We start from the raw sequence: 20,398 nt of genomic DNA on the forward strand, positions 1-20,398 counted from the left end.
TGATCTTAGACATGTCTATAGGCTGTCATAGGGGGAGGCACACAAAAAAAAAATCCTTGTTAAGTCTTGTTCGTGTTTCGTAGTGTTTCTCAAATGTTAAGTAGAAGAAAACATGGAAGGTAGATCTCGATGACGTTCAATTGGAGAGGCCTATGTCCAGCAGAGGACGAATATGGGCTTATGATGATCATGATAATGATGAGAAGAAAACATGAACATTTTCAATCGCTTTAAAGGTGTTTAATTTTGATAGCTCAAATTGTTCGTTCGTCAAAAATCTTCTGATATTTTGTAGCAGCATAGCGTGCTGCTATTCTTATAACATCATTGTATAAACAAATAACCGTGTATTTTTTTAGCAGTATATACTGTATATTATCCAAAACATTGATTTTCCGTAATAAAATTTCAATCGAGTAAACATTGAAGATATATATTTTACAGCTTAATATAACTAAGAAATACTGAAATTACTACAACTTATCGATTTACGATGTCGATAAGAGCTAATAAAAAATTTATGGAAAATTCTCAACGAACAAAAAAGGTTGGATATGATTCGTAAAGTTTTATTACGTAATTCGGAATAGGTATTGGAATTCTTTGATATTGTAGATCAAATACATATTTTTCTTCATCGGAAACTTCCTGATTAAGTGGCAGGTTTTATGTTTACTTTGGTCACGTTTAAAAAGTAATATTCGTGTCTTAATTTGTGTATAAATGCAGTTAAAGTGATAAAACTTTTGGAATATGAACTTTTTTCTTATTGTTTTTTTTTTAGTCAGGATAAGCATTATACGTTCGTACAATGATTATATTCAATCCCCGACTATAAAGTGCGTTGTTTCTTCAGTTAGCTATTTATCCAAGTACGCACGTCTTTTTGCTTTTATTTTAAGAACCTTAGCAAAACAGACAGAAAATGTTTATGACAAACGCGTCGACATCTTTATTTTTTACGTTTATTATATCACAGTAGAATTCAGTAAATCTTTCAGAGAATACAGAAGTATTAACATAATGCCGCGTTTTCTTAGGAGTCGAAAATAAAAAATCAGTCAAGTGCGGGTCGGACTCACGGCTCTGAAGGTTCCGAACAAAAAAGCTAAAGATAACCAAATTGCTCTCACATTTGTTACTCACTTACCAACTAATTTATGACCGGAACCATCGTAGTTAAAGCGGCCACAAATTCCTCATTTATGAAAATTGAACTATCACGGTTCATGTGATACAGCTTGGAGACGGACGGCCATGCAGAATGACGGACAGAGAGCGATGTTTCAGTAATAAGATTATTTGGATACGGATCCCCAAAAAAAGAAGTCGTCGTCAAGCGTAGCAACTTATTCCGATGAAGATTTTAAAGAAAATATTCAGAATCTAAAACTACCGCTTCAAAATAACTTCGTTCAACGCTTTGAGGGATACAAATTGAATTATCTCCGTACTCGCAGACTAGGGGCGTATAAAATTGAAAATATTTTTGAGGTAACTGATTTTAAGAGCCTTTTACAGTCCATTTTGTGGAATAACATTGACTGAACTGAGTTGAATAATATTTTACATTATTTTATAGCCGACGTTACGACGTAACTCAGTATAACAAAGTAAAACGTTTAATAGTTTGGACTTTTTGGTATAATGACTAATTGTCTTGGGAAAAGTCGCAGGAAAATAAATTGGTCCGAGAAAAGAAGGCATAAGAGAATAAGAATAAACAGCGGAGCAGAGCTGGTCTGCTAAGCTACTAATAAGGGACACTACAAGAAGCTGATTGCTAACCTTCATTAGTTGCAGAGGCACCGCTGGTAGAAGAAAATTTTGTCAATCGTTATTCGGTCTTTTAGCGGAAAAATACATATGGTTTATGAAATACAGCCCCGTGACAGCTAGACGGGACAGTGTTCCGTTTTTACACTTTGGGCACAGACCCCTAAAAAACGAGTTCGAGACAAAAAAGGAAAAAACGACGGCTTTTTTAAACCAAAGGCTCGTGTAAATGATTGTTCGAAACGGAACATGAAACGCGTGATGAAATATATCAACCACTAATATAGGTATTATGTAAAAATGGAAATGTTTTTACACTTCAGTGCGTCACGCGTCTTAAACACGCGACTACACGACTGTACTTACAATACTTAGGTACTTATACCCCATAACCTTTCTAGTCCAAAAGTACATGCGAAACGAAAAGTCACAAACTCGGTAACTGTGTCAACATATTTAACGAATCGATTTTATGTGACGTGCTAATTTGCAGCTTTGCAAACTTTGAGAGAGATGACGTCATTAGGAAGCTGTATTCGTAGAAGGAACGTCAAGATTTTGTTTTTAAATGGCATGTTTCATAAACAGGGAAAAGCCATTATGAAATAACATTCAGTTACTTTAATATGTAGGTCAGGTGAAGTTTTCGATAGAAAAGAACATTGATTTAATGGATTTGTGATTGATGATTTTATTTATTTCAATACAACACATTATTTATTTCTAAACCATTGGGTGCATTTAACACCTTCGTAACTAGAAACGTGAATCAAATAATCTCGAACTTGTTGTTACTAGCAAATTTAATGAAATTTATTCTATTGGAAAATTTGAGAATGTAAACCATAAAAGCGCCACCCAAACGCAAAAATCATTTGAATAAGTTAAGCCATTTAGTAGGAGTTCAATGAGTTTCAGACGTGCAAATTAACTTTAATGTAATTATAAAGATACTGCATTATATCAATCGCTCAAACAACAAAGACTTGCTGTAACGACACAAGTAATAAAGCATACCTATCAGTTCTAAAACTTAAAAACCAATTCAAACAAGATTAATTACTTCACAAGAAAACTTAAGGCATCTCACAATATAGGACATTATCACAATCTTGCGTCGATTTCCCTTGAGCTCTACCAGATGCGGTAAGAAAAAGTCCACTCTGGATAAAGTTATTACCGTCGGCACTAGAAAATAATCCTACAACATTACTATGAGCCCTTAAACAAAGACTGCCGTTGTAGAAGCGAGAGAACGCGCTACATTAAGCATAGTCGCATCTTACTCGCACACCGACAAGAGTTCTATTTCAAGTACTCATGTTACAAGCACTGGTTAGTCAGGATCATGTTCTAGATTACAATAGTCTAGGTCTGTAAGACCTAACGTCGTTTGAGGTTCTGAAACGTTTTTATTTTATTTCTTCATAACTGTGCTTGGAAACCTTTGGTTTCTTATTCCTCATTTATTTTTGGTTATAAGAATAAACGAATTGATCTGGAAAGCATCTTTATTATTATTCTCGTGAACAGTTTTTTTTTTTGAGAATAAGTAGGAGCTATGAAAAAAATGGAACGAAACAAAGAATATTATTTTTTATGCGAATGTACTTTGAGAAAAGATGTATTCCAATACATTATTATTTTTGGAAAATCAGTCAATGAAACTCATACATATGATACTCGAAGTGAAACAGTTTATTTAGTAAAAGGGGTTCATAAAACCATATTTCTCACACATATGAAATGACAACACAGCCGTATAAAATTCAACCATTGCTAATTTACAATACATATTAAGAAATCTGTTTTCTATAAGAAACTAAATAGGTACCGTACGCAAAGCGTAAAAACGGAATCCTAACTCTAAGGCATCTCTCTGTCCTCTGTCTCTGTCCGTGCGACTGTCACCAGCTTGTGTTTCATGAGCCGTGATATATAGAGATTTAAAATGATCACAGATGATTTTTAATGCCGTTATAAAAATCGAGTTTAGGTTGTGTTTTTTTTTGCGGCCATCGATTTGATGTATTTTCTTTGGCCTTCTTGCCATCTTGTACTAAACCTAAGTAGCGGATTTTCTTTATATTGTTCTGAATATTCATGATGGGAACATTTAGTCTGTAAGAACAGCCAAAGAACTTTCCGTGACAGCGCGAAGATAATGAAAATCTATTATCATCAATTTATAAGTTTTGTACGTAAAGGTCATTAAACGTAATTAGATTTATATATTACCGTTGAAACCGGTTCACTTAATAAGTTATTTTTAATAAGCGACAAGTAAAAAGTATGTTCGTCACGCGAGAATAACACGCAAGTTAAGAACGAACGGAGATAGAACAAAACTAGAAAAGCTCTTAAGATTATTTCATAATTATAAAATGACTTTAATTACGCCAAAAAAAAACAAGCTGTAAATTAACTTGTTTTTTTGTTACGACATGTTAATTTTTTATACAGTCTAGCTAATTATCATGTAAAAATATTGGTTCACGAACTAAAAGAATTGATAGGGTCTCGTCAGGATTCAATCCGCCTAGGGAGACCAGAGTTTGTGCTTAACTAATTACTATTTCTATAAGTTATTTTCGTATCAATCCGTGAAAATATTTCGATAAAGTGCGTGAAAACTACTCCTAATGTAATGTAAGTATGAAAGGCGACTACATCAAAGCATAAGCCAAAATATTGAAGTTAATCAGTTTGATCGAAGTAAAGCTGAAACAGAAATACGAGATAGAGGAAAACTAACATAGGATTGGATGCCGAAACTACGTTTTCCAAAGATTAATTAGGTACCTACCGCTAGCCTCAAACGTATGCCACAAACGTTTCCAACAAATAATATATAAATGAATGTTAATACACTCCAGAGCCTCAATTTTGCTATTTACAACGGCCGACGAATGAATGAAATTTGGCTTAAAATGACAATTTTCGTATTTTCTTAAGCATATTTCTACACAATAATTGTAAATCCAGTACGAGTCGGTATTCTCAAGGCAATGCAACTAACTTCTAATTATTTTTGGCAAAATGCTTAAGAGAATAGGAATAATTTCAAAGTTAATCCAATTGCCATTAATTCATCGGCCATTGAAAAATAGCAGAATCGGGGCCCAGAAACCTCATAACATTCAACTGAACAAACCAGAATTACAAATTCAACCATCGTCCCAAAAACAATGGGAATCATCAAGAAAATGGAACGAAACACACAAATGAAAGCACACGCGGCTTAAAGGATAACCTCGTGAAATATGAACGTTACATTTTCAACAGTTGATCGTCATTTTGCTTGTAATTCCACCGTTTTTTTTTCCGTAATTGGACGCTTAACAAATTGCCCTCTAAATAACAAACGGAATAGCCGCAAATATGTAAGGGCTTGTGCTCATGTGCGCGCGAATTTGTAAGAGTTCTTACATACGGTATTATGTCGTCAGCTTGTGAATTTTGCGTGTTGAGTCAAAGTTTTTGTCTGGAGAAAGGGTTGTCCTTTATTTTTAACAAATCTGATGTTATCTGCTATGGATGTTAAGTTACCTTTTTTTCAACTTGAATAAAATAAAATACAATTTAGTCAGTTAGTTATCATACTTGCCGGTCCTATTCCAGTTCCCTATTTTTGTACGGCCTTGCGAACAAATGCATTTGTTTCTACAGTCTTCTAGGACTAGGGTTATGGGGCAATGATAATAGTGGATTCTCACTCTCCTCTGGAGAGAGTCAAAATCTGTATTTTTTTAAAGTTCGCCATTTACACATGTGCGCACACCCTAACAGCCATCATCGGAATTAAAACATACAAATGCAAAAATATGTTGGCGGAAATTATTACGTTACGTTTGCTGCCCATTATAGGTCAATTAATTTAAAAAGGCGATATTATGGTCAAATGGGCCGTTATTCGAATTAGATTTACATAGCTTTCTACTCCAACATATTGTACGTTTAATTAATGCAGACGTTTTAAGACTACGGTTATTCGTTTCAAATAATGAAGTCTTTTAGACACAGTTACACATAAAATGGAGACAGAGTAATGTTATAAGGATAGGGAGGTTACTGTGTGTGGGCAGACAAATGTTTTCACGAATCTTTTAGAAAGTGATTAGTTTGAAACGTCTTCCTGTTATTATAATATCTTTCGTGAGGTAGATTTGTTATAGTGTAAGAATGGCTCGCGACCATCAACCTCCACCACCACCCTGCATCAGCTTATGATTAAGGACTTCAGTTCCAAGTCCCAACTGGAGTCTATAGTCCGGTATAAGTGACGGTACCAACTAAGAACCTAATAATATTCCAAACTTACTTACAAATTGCACATTGCACTTACAGAGAATATTCATAGATTTTTTTAAACAACTTCTGCAATAAGATTATTCCTTGTAACGCAGGAGTTTCACAACATTCAAATCACATGCACAAATACACGCAGATTCTTTACAAACTTGCGTGGATAATACAAATGCTTGTCCTACGCGGGGATCGAACCCGTAACACGTCGGACACAGTGATTTTGCCGTGGTGGCCTATACAACTCTGCTATTCGTGTAACCAGAAGCTAGTTCACAGGTTTGCGTGATATTTCAGCAACAAATAAATTTCGCAATACGCGTTTGGGCTTAGCACACGATCTAAAATGTCTTTTTCACATGTTGGTGACAAAAAGGCCATGACACTTGAAACTGTAACTCTGTGTTGTTCTTACACAGCTATACCTGCATCTATGGTACATCAAAGACCACTTCGTTTTCACTTTAAGTAAAGTGTATGAAGGATTATGTCGGAAGCGGACAGAACCATTTGCTTACATGCGGAGATTATCATCTACGTAGGTATGTGATATATGGTGAGGCACTACAATAACTATACATATAGGAAAAATATGTGTATAGGGAAAACTGATGCCAACATTGTATTAATGTCAGTTTTCCTTTTTTTACGTAATGTTAACGATTATTATTTGAAGCATCATGACTTCGTGAGCTAGAATCCAGAAAAAAAAGGTTTTGTCATTCTGTGAAAAAAAAATGATAAACTTAATGAAATAAATAATATCTATCTATGCATTAGCTTTTTATATCGGAATAGGGATTTTGACTACTACCTAATATCTCGGTCTAGTTTTTTTTTTGTCAAATGCATATTCTCGAACTATTACATACAAATCTGGTTAAAACACCAATTATACTAAACTTAAATTAAAAAGTTAACATAAACTTGCAATTTTACTACCCTTTACTTTATTACAAAATTAAACTGCTTATACAGTTTGCACGTAGTTTCAAGGAGAAGTAGTTTGTACAGCGCAGATTTTCACCTCAAGAAAACTTAAGAGCTTAATGAGAGTTAAATAGCGGCCAGTTACCAGTTTTATGAGTAATAATGTTACTTAGTAGGCGTTCATTCAAAAAATAATTTAAAATACATGCAAATCTTTCGTATTTGTTGCGTTTACGATTTGTAACAGTTTTATGTTTTATAAGTTGGAAAAGAATAAACCTGTTTTATACTTTTGCAGTCGCAAGGGTAGTTTATAATTCTCTATGTTAAACCGTAATACTACAGATATACTATCATCTGTCAAAATTTGAATTATCTACATAAAACGTTTTTCATTACATTCAACAGACAAAACCCTAGCCTATCTAGCAGATTTAGACAGTCATATTAATAAGGTCAGGATTAACAGGTTACACACAGGTAACAGGTTACACAATTATCTATAAGTACACGAGAAAAATATAGTTAGCAATATTATTACAACGATCCATATTTGTACCGAAAATTCAATTTTAGAATAAGAATCAAGAGTTCATAAAAACAAAAGAAGTTCAGAATAGATCTGACAATTTATAAACATACATATTTAGTTCAGCTAGCTTGTAACAAGTCTGTTTTGAAACCTAACCTCACATAATTTATAAGCAAAGCAATACAATATTCAACAGCTTACGAACTATTAATTGAAACGTGTCTAGTTCAGTGCAACAAGGAGTTTACTGTGTGTGTACAAGGCGAAAGCAATGTGATGTAACAATCAAAGTTGAGTGATGTGTTTCAAATAACAGCTGTATTACAGATAATTTAGGGTTTATTTTTGCTGTATACTTTAAAGTATACATATAGATGTTGATAACTGCAAGGACGAGATTAATTTATTTCGTAATTACTGTGGAGGTGACTAAGTGAAGTGAAGAATGGATCTTTAAGACAAGTGACAATATTTCAGATTAAATTGCACACTTAATTGGAATATTGCATAATACAGATGGCAAGAAAGCCTTATCAACTTTTTTTGACAAAGTAGTCTTGTATACGAGTATATTATTTTTAAACGAATAATTCTACTGCAAACTTCAAGAACACCGATATTGTAGAGTTTTTAGGAGGTTCTAAGCCTCGTTAGGGGTCTACTGATGGTATAAACTCTGACACCAGGTCCATACAAAGAAGAGGGAGTTTTTGGCAGTTAATAAAACTGTCTCTTCATTGATAGTACCAAGAATGTCAGTGAGAACTAGATTGATTGCAACAAAGTTTGAGATGACTGTTCCAGGGATCTACATATGTTTACCAAAGGAAATCCTAAAAGCTTCAACTTTAGCAATTCGGAGAATTGCACTAGTTTTGCAGTTCATATCCTTCACTTTGTTTAGTATGCTTTGATTGCACAATTCTTAGAAAATTGGAATGAATTAAGACTTCTCAAAAAGCTCACTTTATTAAATTCTGGTTCACCTTTGGCCCTCGTTGCATTTGTTCGGGTTAAAATATGAACAACCAATGGCGATGGTATATACCATGACTTTCTATTGATAAAAGTTTTTCATAATCAGTTCAGAAGTTCTCGAGATTTCCCCCCTTCAAAGATAAAAAAACTTTACCGTTACAAAATATTAGTACATATTATTTTGAGTGCTTTAAGAGTAAGGTAGTCGCTTTTGAGTGTAAAAATAAATTAAACATATAAACCATTTTTTGTTAATGCATAAATATTTACGTAAGTACTACGTCTAGGATCGAAAATACATGATCAAAGTACATCAATACAATTACAACAATTTAAGTGCTTTTTCTGGAAACATCATAAGAATTTTAATAATATTTCCAAACTTTCTTTTTCAATACAAAAAGAAGTATTTAAACACATTTTTCACATTAGATGGTATTGAAGAAACTTCTTTGATGTGTAAATTGCTTTCAGAAGTTAAAAGGTCATGCGGTTTATTAGGAAAATGTACTTTATATGCATACTTTTTGGTATACTTTCCTTTTTTACTTTATTACTTATAAATAGAATAGAATAAAATTTTATAAGCTTTTTTTTCTTTTGGTTCTCTGACAGATTTCAACGGATATAAGATAGGCATCATTTTCCAAGAATTATAAACCAGATGAAGTCCAGTTTATGGATCATTTACACGACAAAAAAGTTTGGTATACATATAATAGTAAAACTAGTAAAGAAATGGATAAAAGTTAAGATAAAATATTAGGCCCCATCACTAAAATTAAAACTACTTTCAAACCCCTTGTTAGCAAGCCACAACATACATGGTATAATTAAATGTAGGCGTACCTACTAAATACAAAATAATTATACCAGTTCGATATTTAAACCTGACGTCAAAACGTGCATGTCGATAACGACCAACCAGCTATTAGCAGTTAACAAATTCAAATTTAGAACTCCTGAATTGACCAATAAATCAAGAGAACACTTGAAGTCATTAACTTCCATCGGATTTCGTCGGTCGTGACGTAGGCATCGGTAAGTACAGCCAGGGACAAAATGTTATCAACAAATTGAGATTTACAAAGCATGGAAATGAAAGGAATACCAATTAATCCGAGATCCTACTAATATTTATTTATGTATGGATGTTTGTTCCTGAAACCACTGACCAGATTTTGGAAAAACCTTTGGTACACGGATTGTTTATAACCAGGATTAACATTAGGACTATTTTTATCCCGTTTTTGTGTTTCCTGTTGGGATCATTTTCGATTTGAGACGAGCGGGCCAGCAGGCAAGAGCTAGTCATAATATAGTTCTCTAATAAAGCTGGGCTAAAATTTGTGCTAGCTAACTTGCAGCTTAATATTCCACGAGGTATTCTTAAAACTGATTGTGTTAATGAGCTTTTGGTGCTGATTGTACATTTGGGGAACAAAGTCCGGTCACGTTTTAAAGGAAATTGCTCGATTTAATCTACTACAAAAAGTACCACAAACCATAGTGCAGTGATATCGGTCATAGATTACTATGGACAAAAGCAAAATTAGTAATTAAGTGCTAAACACTTGGTAGCATGCTCTTTGTTGTATTATCGATGCAGTAGAAAAATCTGCAAACTAGTGACGTCATTGCTTTGTAGGTCGATATCAAAGGTCACATTTCAAATGCTTTTTGTAAAAACTAGGGTTTTTGTGTGGCTGCAAGTGCTGCAACTCCGTGCATGGTAAACTTTTGCAATTAATCTAAAAGCTGCCTCACTTTTTTGACAGCCCGTTTTATTTGGGTGGCCAAAGAGTAAAAACTAATATTTACTAAAGCCTATAAATAGCCGTCAAATCATTTGTGAAATTGAAAATGAGCAATGAAAATGTAAAAATGAGCTATCCATTTGTCACCACGCTGTATCTCTGTAACTGTGACACCTAGACAGTTCACATTTTCACAAATATATTTGCATTACAATAATAAATATACTTATAGCAACGACTGCTATGTTCATAAATGTTATGGAAGACCATTTTTGTAAAATTGTTTTTTTGTCAGCCCAGTTTGTGTGGAACCCTCTGTGCCACGATTTTAGATTCGATTCGAATTTTTTGTAAGGAATTATCTCCATATAAAAAAAACTAGACCTTGCCTACCTTGTTTTGACAGATTGGACCTAGAATACTCAGCCAGAATGGCCTACGCACATAAATCCAGACCTTAAATCCACAGACACCTAAAATATTGTGCCTAAAACCTCTATGTCGACGACATACATAATTCATATAAATTTCGAACCGAAACATAGAATTAATCTTTAAAATTACATTAATTTATAACAAGGAAACATCTAGGGGAAAACAGATCCGGGATTAAGCATCTCGAAACACGAATTAATTATTCGTCAGGCTGTAAGCTAATTACGTAGAACTTGTAAACAATGGTTTACGTGGGGTTGCCGGTAGATGGCGCTGTATCAAATATGTAGGTTATTACTTAAAATATTATTTTCAGACGACTTTAACAACGACGATTTTCACATTTAGGATGAACCGATTTCTCTCTTTTTTAATTCGCTTGTATGGATTCGTTGCTATTGTAAATGAAATGAGGTGATTACCTGAAATATTAAAACAACTGAGTTTATTATTCAAAATTCAAAATTATCTCTCCATCTCAGATAATTCTTATTTTATCCTTATACATAATGTCATTCACAGAACTTGTATTTACCCCGTTAATTAAAAAAAGAAAACAAAAACTTGTATTTACGTTAAACGATGCCCGATACGCGTTATAATGAATTTTAACTCATAACAATAAACACCAATTTAAAATCTCCTAATTTGTACTCACCCTAGTCATGCTCGTTAACTAGTTATGTTTAAACTAACAAGTCACCATGACATAACAAGTCTACCGTGACTCTTAATGATGCTTTCCATATTTTCTCTACTCAATTTGGTTAATTACTTAAAACAATATTTAGATTACCTGTCGAGTGCAAATGACTGGAAAAATATGGGCCAATATGATCCTACAAATAGATTTAAAAAAATCTAAATACCGACGTTTTTAAATGTCCAAGGCTGTTTTTATAAATTGCATTGTCATCGAGTTTGAAGCTACCCTGAAACTTTTAGCCTGCTACCTTAACGGGAAGTGCCTCAAAATTGATTTACATAAAACAACCGGAACGACAAACAAACAACATAATGAGTTCATAAAAACGTGGAAAAAACTATGAAAAAAATTCGTTTATCAGAAATTTAATAGTTTTAGAAACCAAGCAACTTTCGTTCTTACATGTTCGAAAAGCCAAAGTAAACGGTATTATTAAAATCAATAAAACTATTTACTATTGCGTCAATCATCACCAGTCAACGACACATTGAGTTGCGACGTTCTGACGTCATCGCTCCATAACACCGCAACGCTCTATCAAATACAAGGTGAATGTATTGTAACATGTTACAGCAACAACACGACGCGTTGCTGTATTGCGATACAGAACAACATCATGTTAAAGTTGTCGGAAAATTCTTTGAGATTGAAAATTGTTTTGTTGAGACACTGTTAAGTTTAAATTTGTAATTTAGTTTAGTTTCTGAGTATTTTAATTCTTTTAGTAACGTTGAATATGGTTTTAAAATTGTGGCTTGTGTAATGGGATCATATTTTTTTCTCGATAAATTAAGTATGCTTGATTGCTTGGTTATTATGTTCTAGATTATGATATGATCAAATGAAACACATCTACTATAAGGTTACTGGTTACTGGTGATGAGCCTTTTTTTCACACGTCATAGTCTCCAAATAGGCCCAATGTGTATAGAGTGGGATTGCTTGAGTTGGGATGATGGGATGATGGCTTGACTATCAGTCAAGCCATCCCAACTCCCTAGAGAAGCACAGAAATCTCCTGAGACGTTCGCAAGTATCTGTGATGGAGCTTGGTGTACCGATCATTTATTTATTTAATAATTTATGTACACACAAAAATAAATAAAAGAAAAACACAAAATTACAAAATAGGATGTACAAGGGTGCTGCTTATTTCTAAAGAAATCTCTACCAGCAGACCCGCGGTAGGAGAAGTGGTTGATATTGGCAGTCATCAGTATCATCTCCTAAAGGGCCGAGTAATTGGGCTGAGTGTTAACTGTGAGACCTGGTATGGGCGTGAAGGGAAACAGCGTATTTTGTCATTGACTACGCCCCTGGTAGGTAGTATAAATATCGAGTTATCGGAGAAGTGAAGATGTATGGAAAACTATAAACTGCGTATTTCTTTCCCACTGTCAGCAAATAACCCTACATTTATTTTGATAGTAACTATCGTAGAATGATTCATTATTAAATTATGTAACGGTTTACTCACGCGACTAGCGATCCCGCCGCCTCCGGACTCCGGTTGGGTCCGAAACTAGTCGGGCTACCCCGATAAATACGCGTGAATAAACCGTTACATCATTTAATGACTCTACATTTTATTAGACGCCCTAATTAATAAGCCTATCTCTTCTTCAAATAAAGACAGTCTCCGAAATTCTGTATAAAGGTAAATACAATTCTCAGTATTTAATGTTTTCCTTCGCAGTAAAGTTTAATCTTTCTATATTATAACTTATACTGTTATATGAAGCTGGAATGAAACCTCTTTGGAACGAGCCTGCCGAAGCGTGTAGCACGCTAGAATAGTTTTCATCATACTAATATTTATATTGTACGGTTACGTCTAAGCATATAATAGAACCTTATTTCTAAGAAACGTTCGATTAAGAATTTATGGTTTTATAGTAAGTTGAGATAATATTTAGATACATTTAGCGTAAGTAAAAAATAACACGGACCTCATCTGTTTATGAATTAACCAGTCTACATTAGAGAATGCTTAAAATGTGTTGATTGATGCCATCTATCACTTTGCGGTATAATTTTTTTTATCATCATTTTGATTTAATTGTGCACTATCTTATGAGAAATAAGTTTCTTTAAATCGAAACGTGATAATTGTGAGCAGAAAAAAAATGTTTTAATCGTAACAATCTGTAGAAATCTATTCGAATTTTAAATGAAATGGGTATGTTGTGTAATTATATTTCTATGTAAAGTAATAACATTTTGAACATATAAATAGGCAACAAAACATAGATAGGTAGTTTAAAGACATCAAAGAACAACAAAAAAGAAAACACGAATTTCATGCAATCAAATTCCCAGTTAAAACACACAATAAAAATACTTTTCAGCTATAAATCCCCTGAGGTCACAGTGTTAAAAATAAAGATAAATTCAGTTCGGAAAGGAACAATGTAAAGGATAGGTTTCGTCCCAAATTTCCTGCTGGCTTTACCCTCGTGACCTGTCACACTGTCAGAAATATTTACACGCATTTACGCTTACTACATACTTATATCGACTGAGTATAAAATAAATACTTATGGGTGTGTGTAATGTATTTCTCTTCCATATTATAAATAATTTGACTTCGGTGTTAAGCGTGATAAGAATTTAGTTAAATAGATATTGAGGTAGATAATTAGTATTACTAAAAAATTTAGAAAGTGTGTCCAAAAAGTACCAATTATACTTATTACATTTTCTTGGGGTGAAATTTCGGAAAATATTTTTTAAAAAAATAGAAGCATTATTACGTACGTGTATTATTTTTGACTAAGCATTTATAAAGACTCTTAATGTGTGCAATACTTTCATTTATTTTCTTGATAAAATTATTTTTTATTGACTAGTATTTTACAAAGGTATTATTTAGGTAACCAGGTTTCATTTAAACTGCCAGTTAGACGCTACGAGTATTAAGAAACAGTGGAGCAGTTAAGATTTGCGGTGTGTAGCGTTGTGAAGCGAAGCGTGCTTTACAGGAGCGTAGCGTAGCGAGGAAAATTATTTTAATTTATTACTTCGGATTTAAGGTAAGTGTAAATTTAAATAAAGTAAAGATAAGCTTTATGGAATATGTTTTCCTCAAAAAGTAGGTTTTTTAGGATTGCGTACGATGAATCACTGTCCGTTTGTCTGTCAGTAGGTTGTATCCCATGAACCGTAATAGATCCGCAGCTGAAATTTCCAAATCTTGCATTTGTGTTGGGACCTTCCCAACAAAAGGAACTGTTGTTAAGGTCATAGATATATAGAATTTCATTTAATTTGTTCTGGTTGATTTTCTATTCCATTCCTAAAAAAAATAAGTGATCATGTATAAGCAAGAAAATTTCAATCGATCGAGTTCCGAACCCAATTATTTTCATCAAATTATAAGTTACAAGTAAAGTCCAATTTCATAATATTCCTTACCGATGAGCTAAGCTGAAGAAATTCGTTGTACACGCGAGCGATCAATCATTCTGTTTGGTTCAATACCCGCAAGTAAATATTTTGTTTCTGCATCATAAATATGCTTATGACCCTGTTTAGTTTTCTGGTTAAGCTATGTGGAAAATAGGTAAGGACTATGTGGAAGAGTCAATTGAGTCCAAATAAAAGAGGAAAATTTGTTCTTCGACGTTCTCTTTGGAGAGCAGAACGTTTGTAACTGTGGAAGTACTATATAAAGAATATAGGTATTTTTTTACTCAAGTAATTTTTAATCATAATCATCCTAACCTTTTCCCAACTATGTATGTTGGGTGCCAATGGTTGTCGGCTGCCAGTCTTACCGGATGCAGTTGAGTAAGGAGTGACTGCCTATCTGACCTTTTCAATCCAGTTTTCTGGACAACACGACTCCTCTTAGCCAGAATCGTTGTCAGACTTTCTAGCCTCTGATTACCCGTCACGACTTCCAAAGTAGTGTAAATAACAGCCGAAACCAATAACTTAAAGTGCTCTCCAAAACACGTAGGAACTCATTACTACATACATAGATGATCTCCCATCCACTGATGAATCGTATCAAGTTTAGCTTAACCGTAATCGAGTGCATTTGTAGTCTAGCCATGAGCCCTTCTACATATTGTTAATACTATTCTATAAGTTGTTTTTCGTTTTTTTTTTTTTTTTCAGCCATTACTTTCCCACTGCAGGGCAAAGGCCTCCCTTAGGTTCTTCCACTCTGTCCGGTCTATTGCTTTTGCCATCCACGGTACGCATCCAGTTCGTCGCTCCATCTCATTCGAGGCCGTCCTCGTCGCCGTTTTATGTTTGATGGGACCCCGAGGGTACAGACAGATTTTCGTTTTTAATCCATTAAAATCAATTTTTGGCATTTGTCACGTTGGGATTTGACCGAGCTATACACGACTCTTTAAACTTGGCAGGAAAAGATACAAAGATGATGGAAGCCAGGTAAAGAAATCAATTACGTTTCACAAAACATTATACGCTCATAATTTCTTCCAGTTACAGTCGACGGTAACTGAGAAAGTAAATAATACATGGCATTGAAAAACGTCACGTTGATTTACAACTTGGATGTAATCTTGCAACCTTGCATTAAAAACAGTTCGCTAACTTGAGGCCAGCACGAAATCAAAGAAGCTTTCGTTAATAAATTCTCGGCATTATATAAACAAACATACCAACGATTTATATTATTACCCTTTTTAGAGTTGCTAATTTATTTAGTTGGATATCACATGCACCTATTTTTAGTATGGCAGAAAAACAAGGAGAGTACGGGGAGTGTAATTAATTTTTCTGTGTAAAGCCATCCTTTTTATGGAAGCGTGACACTGCAATAGAGAAAACATAAAGCGCCATCTCTCTGTCACGCTCGCAATAGTGAGTAACTTTGAATGATCAAAATATATTATGGACGCGGTCTGTATAGTGTGTTGTGTTAGATCTGAGAGTAAATGAAAACTCATTTCCAGCCAGTGGGTCCTACATCTAGAAAAACCTATTCTTGCTTTGCTTTGTTAAATAACAGGGTAAACGTCATGAAATTGAGAACAATATGAAGATTGACTGTGCACAGCACTGAGATAGCACAGGATTATGAAAGAATCTATATCAGTGTAATCACGATGGATAATATTATCCATTGTCTATATAAAACGCATTAAATTCAAGATAACTGGAATTAGTACTTTACAATTACGTGTTCTAAAACAAAACACTTATGAATGAAATAAGCAGTACTTACCTTACTGTAAAACGTATTAACAGCGGATATTATGGTAGTTGCACAAACGGTGCGTTTTCTATTAATAATGCGGTTCGTACTGTATGGACTACATGTTGTCTATAATTAGTAACTAAATATATTGTCAGTACAATATCGTTATAAACCACCATTATTGCTATTGTTTTAAAATTGGAGTTTGTTGCATTCATTCCTCGAACCCAGAATAATTTAACTATCGTATGTAGGTACACCTATGTAATAACCGGTAAAGTGCGAGTCAGACTCGCAATAGGGGTTTGGAGCAAATACCAATTACCTTATATTAAAAATTACCTTTAACTGTAAGAACCATTACTTTAAAACATTCTTGATTTTGCTGTATTGTTTTAACACAGCGGCAACAGAAATCCATCATCTATGAAAATTTCAACAGTCTAGCTATTACGGATCATAAAATACAGCCTAGTGGCAGACGCATGGCCATTTTAACCCTTTGAAATCCAAAAAATATACTTTTATTTCAAGATTTGTAATGCCATTTGAACACATTGCCTTATAGCAATAATAAGACTTATATATGAGAATAGGACAACTAGACTCCTATATTGAAGCTAGACATTCAAACATAACAGTAATCATTATTCTGCCTCCAACGTAAACTTAGAGAGCACACGTTATTTTCTCAAGCAACAAATAAGAAAGTTGAGTTTATACAAATCTATCTATACTTCTATACTAATATATAAAGCTGAAGAGTTTGTTTGTTTGTATGATTGTTTGAACGCTCATATCTCAGGAACCAGTAGGGTTCAAATTGAAAAATTATTTTTGTGTTAAATAGACCATTCATCGGGGAAGGTTTTAGGCTATATAACATCACGCTGAAACTAATAGGAGCGAAGATACAATGAAAACTGTGGCAAAAACGAGGAAAAATATTCATCTTCGATAGCTTCCGTTCAAAAATTCCTGACGTATCTTCTAACCACAAAGACGGGGGCGAAGTCGGGGGCAACAGCAAGTTATACATATGTGTGAGTTACAAAGACACACTGGTATACATTTAGTCATGTGGGCCGTTGCTATACACGTGTTTGTCACTTGGGAACTAGACAGCTGGGACGTAATTCATATTGTTAATTGTCTTTCTCATTATTTCGTACAGTCCTATTAATTACTGTAATGACCGGACTCTGTAATAATGATTTATTTATTAAAACCTTGGAGGAAACATACGATTCATATTCTAAATTTTTTGGAGCTGAAAACTGTCCTTTGATGTTCTTTTTTTCAGTTTTACGTTATTAAAAAATAATTATTTTCTACTTCGACAACACAAATTTTAAATATGCCATCTCTTTTATAATGAAATGGTCGATCTAGTTCTAGACGTTGAAATATATGATCTAAATAAATTTTTATTTCCTAAAAACAGTTATTTTGCATCAGCCGTAGTGATTCAATCAAATACTTTAAGAAATTCGTTTTTATTAAGAAAAATACTTTTTATTACGCTTTTAAGTTGTATGATTTGTAATTCGAATTAAAAAATACGTTAATTCAAGTAGAAGATATTAAATACAATATTAATTGACGAAATATTAGTATGTGTGTGTTAACCAGTCTCTGTACATATATATGTTATTGGAAGGACAATTTTAAACGCTTAATATTACGAGTATTACGACACAATTTTATATTTGTGTCAAACAATTCTTGGAATATAACATTGTATAGACTATAATTACTATAAAACAAAAGTTCCTGATTCACCTTTAATTGACGCAGTGTGGTCACTAAAACACGCATTGATTACTTCATTGTAATTATTTTCTGAGTCATCCCTTTTACACACCTATGTATCTACCCAAATAAAGGCTAAAGTTAAGCGCATATTTTTCTAAATTACTAGTCTACTATAAAACGTTGCAGAAATATTAAAGAACGGCAAAGGCCTTATAATAAAATATCTTATTTTTTTAAAGAGCCATTTACGTTAAGTTATACCTACATAATTAAAAAACAAAATATTAACAACAAATACCTAGAACGCTCGTTTACAAAACAATAGCCAAAGCTTTCACGCTTAATTGAAAAAGAAATAACATAATTTCGGTATTCAAATTGGAATGTCAAAGAAATTTCAAACATAATTAAGCACTCACCTCTAGAAATAATTTTCAGGACGACCGACGGAGCGTCCCTACACGCGTTCACTTCAAAAAACTTATAAAACACAACCAAAAAACGCAAACGAGATGTTCACATTTAATATCAACATTCATTTGTTTTACCACATCACTCCACCAGGGGTTGAGAACTATTGGTTATTTGGAATAAGTTTAGCGTATTACGCCTAATGTTGGTCGGGTATTAAAAATTTACGTTGAGCGCGCGAGACGCGTGGACACAGACGTCTGTTCTGGTGCGGGTCGGCGACTATACTGAAGTCTGAAATGCGTGAAAACGGGCGAGCGACGCGAACAGGGCGGCTTCCAACGTACTCGAGTTTACTTAAAAGTGCAAACATTACTTTTATTGAATGGAATTGTGATGGATATTGTTCCGTAGTGTGGCTTCGTTATGTTTACTAGTTGAATATTTTAATGAAATATGTGTTTTACGTTTTATGTAGCACAATCGATGAATTTCCTTGTAGGTAATAACCTCTTCGATTGGTGCCTTTTAATGAAAATCAACTTTTGTTTTATAATAATAAATTATGTATCGGTTTTTCCTTTATCAGAAATTACATTTTGAGTGGATATTGTTTTGTGTTGTTTATCTTGAGAAAACCGTAGATGGCTAGATTCAATTCGGCCGTTAGAGAATCAAATGCGATAGTAATCGGAATCTACGCGACTCCCATCGATCACGACTTAGCCAATGAACCTATCAGCTAAGCTCGGATTGCCGAATTTTGTATGATGAAAAAAATTAAAAATTGCCTGGTAATTATGTCCGTTCATACTGTATGTATCATCATAAATATTTCTATCGTCATAGGGTTTTAAATATTAAGTATTCCACGCATTTAAGATATACTATTATTTAACTAATGGGTAATTTAGTTGTATATAAGCTTATCCAATATCAAATCGCTTATTTTAGTGTGAAATACACAAATGACATTATAAAGTATTCGAAACTCTCTGTTCACTGCCTACAAAATAAAAATCGACTTTCACATTTAAATAAAACAGTAGGTGTCATCAAATAAGTCAGTGGCGTCTGAAGATCCTGTTTGAAAGGCCCTTGAACCCTTAAAAGGCGAGACTAACGAACTCAAATACAATAACCTTAATGTTGAGGAAAATCAAGTGAAACCCGGAAAACGTAGACTTATATAATCACGATTTACAAAATTCCGTTTATTCCTTGAATATTATCTTATGTGCTTGTTCATGTGTAGGTTCCTTCTTCTTTTGTGGAAACCGCAGACAAGGTGTATTTCGAAGAAAAGTACACGACTGAATAGTGTGTCTGTCTGTCTGCGGTATATAGCTCCGGAATTTGGTTGGTTTTGGATCAAAGGTCAATTATCTTCTTAAGCATGTTTGACAAAAATAAGACGTGCTATTTATAATTTATGGTAGTGGGCGGGGGGGGGGGGTGAAAGAGGGAAAAAATGAAATCTCTGCAATGAGAACTCATTTCACTAATTGTTTATTCAAATTAAAATCACAGTTCATGAGAGTGAAACTGGCAACAAACGGTCAGACAGTGGCCTTAGTAATTGGGGTCCGTTTACACCTTTAGGGTACGTAATCCTAAAAATAATTCACTAGATTATC

The 20,398-nt window shown here is 33.8% G+C and overlaps 1 protein-coding gene across 3 annotated transcripts in view; it reads right to left on the reverse strand.

Moving 5' to 3' along the window:
* The window catches only part of LOC113498950, a 152,124-nt gene extending 132,791 nt beyond the window's left edge, over window positions 1–19,333 (reverse strand). For 2 of the 3 annotated variants that reach the window (XM_026879215.1, XM_026879214.1), the window contains exon 1: window positions 18,770–19,332. The gene's annotated coding sequence lies outside the window, so the exon portion shown is untranslated. Of the gene's footprint in view, window positions 1–18,769 lie in introns of all 3 variants that reach the window. The other variant, XM_026879216.1, reaches the window with a different exon arrangement.
* Window positions 19,334–20,398: the final 1,065 nt, after the last annotated feature.

Source organism: Trichoplusia ni, chromosome 11 (assembly GCF_003590095.1).
Source record: "Trichoplusia ni isolate ovarian cell line Hi5 chromosome 11, tn1, whole genome shotgun sequence".
In the NCBI taxonomy this organism is placed as follows: domain Eukaryota; kingdom Metazoa; phylum Arthropoda; class Insecta; order Lepidoptera; family Noctuidae; genus Trichoplusia; species Trichoplusia ni.